At 54.6% G+C, this 1,993-nt stretch overlaps 1 non-coding gene and 1 pseudogene across 1 annotated transcript; both read left to right on the top strand.

Moving 5' to 3' along the window:
- Positions 1 to 564: 564 nt before the first annotated feature.
- LOC115869024 lies at positions 565 to 695 on the top strand. Its single transcript, XR_004045944.1, has one exon. It is a non-coding gene; the product is annotated as a small nucleolar RNA SNORA51 (small nucleolar RNA).
- Positions 696 to 704: 9 nt separating this feature from the next.
- On the top strand, positions 705 to 1,993 carry LOC101642607 (annotated as a pseudogene).

Raw genomic sequence — 1,993 nt, 5'->3', positions numbered from 1 at the left:
CAAAGTCCACCTTCTGCATTCCCTGGGGACGCTGCTTCATGCCCTTGCTGTTCTGTTGCACTCCCTTAGTGTTTTGCCTCGGTGTGGCGGGATTAGATCGGGTGCAATTCCCACACTGTGTCTCTAGGGTGGTCCCCTGTAGGGCTATGGGTCAGTGAGGGGCGTCATGTCTCACAGTGGGCCTGGCCATGTGGTCCTCTCTGTGGACTGGCTGCTCTAATTGGGAGCATTATCCTCAAGGCCTGGTGAGCCAGGATGTGCTCCACTCTCTCCTCCTCCCCCTTCATCAGCTGACATGTGCTCCAATCAGATATGTCCCTCTCCCGGAGCTGCAGATTCAGTGCTGTCCTTTGAAACAAATTCTTCTGGGGAACGACATTATTCTACAGAAAAAAAATAAGATACCTCATGACAACTTCCCTGTCCTTTTCCTCACCCTCAGTTCTCTTAAAATGTAGGTTATCTCAGGACACACAATGATCACTGGGAATTATTAGGAATAAGATTTAAGAAAATTGAAAACTACACCAAGAGTACACCTTTGGGATCTTAAAAATAGTCAACTGCCTCCTTGAGCGCACCACAGGCTGTGCTCTTGCACTGACTGAATAGAAAAAGGAGGTGAAGTAAGGGCCCTGTCTACACCTCAACCCAAGCCCTGTGCCTGCTTTTGTGTTGTGAATGGGACAACGTGGCACTGAGATATGGATCTCTCTGCTCTCGTTTTCTTCCGGCAACTAGTCATTGCATGCTGGCTCGTGGCAGTGGTCTCTGGCTTGACTGTGGGTTTTTGCAGGGAGTGGCATGGCTATCAGTTTCCGGAGCTGGTGAAGATTGTCAACGACAATGCCACATACAGCCGCCTGGCCCAGTTCATTGGCAGCTGAAGCGCTGGACGGAGACACATCGGAGGAGCTGACGATGGATGGGGCCAAGGCAAAGGCCATCCTAGACGTCTCAAGGCCCTCCATGGGCATGGAATCCATCCACTTGACCGACATTGAGGGCTTCTCCAGCCGAGAGGTGTCTCTGTCAGAATACCGCCAGAGCTTACACACTTACCTGCGCCCCAAGATGAGCCAAGTAGCCCCCAGCTGGTCCCCTTAATTGGGGAAGCGCAGGCGCTCATCTCAGTGCACATGCTGGCGGCCTCACCAACCCGGCCAAGTCTCCAGCATCCACCGTGCAGATTCTCGGGGCTGAAAAGGCCCTATTCCGAGCCCTGAAGACCAGGGGAAACAGCCCTAAATACGTACTCATTTTCCAGCCCACCTTCATAGGCCAAGCAGCTGCCAAGAACAAAGGCCGCATCTCCGGATCCCTTGCAAACAAAGGCAGTACTGCCTGTCTGGGATCCATTGTTTCTCTGAGGGGTCCACCAGTGTATTTGGGGAAAAGCTTCGAGAGCTAGTGGAGGAGCGGCTCTCCTACGAGACTGGGGAGGTGCCTTGGGAGACTCTGGATGTGGTGATGGAAGAGGCAGTGGTTCAGGCGGAGGGAGGCTGCTGTGGAGATGACGAGGAAGCGGGGGACGAAACGCTTGAAAAAGGCAAAGAAGCACTGGCTGCCCTTGGCTTGCGTCTCAGGAAAGCAGCCATGCTCCTGAGGAGTGTGAGGTCTCCGAGCAGGAGACCCACGGGAAAGGCCCCCAGAGAAGAAACAGGCAGAGGGTCCAGGAGGCTCCACAGGAAAATGGATGGGAAGACTCAGCTAGCTTTGCTCTCCCCCAACCCAAGAAAAAGCGCTCTAAGGAGGAGCTGGTCAGCAGCGATCCAGAAGGGACACCTCCCCAAGAGAAAGAAACTGAAATCTAGCTCCCCCCCCCCCCCCCAGGGGGCCCTGCCTGTGATCCTCATGAGGCAGCAAAGGGCTGCGGGAGCATCCCAAAGAAGCAGCAGCAGCTCCCCGCGCAGGGGGAGCCACCAGCAGTGGACCCCAGGAGGCGGCTGCTAGCAGCAAGAGCAACAGGACCAAGAAAAAGGAAAAGATTTAA

This window comes from Echinops telfairi, unplaced genomic scaffold (genome assembly GCF_000313985.2).
Source record: "Echinops telfairi isolate 266 unplaced genomic scaffold, ASM31398v2 ScPeMD7_19;HRSCAF=73, whole genome shotgun sequence".
Taxonomy (NCBI): Eukaryota; Metazoa; Chordata; class Mammalia; order Afrosoricida; family Tenrecidae; genus Echinops; species Echinops telfairi.
This window is presented reverse-complemented; position numbering and strand designations above follow the sequence as displayed.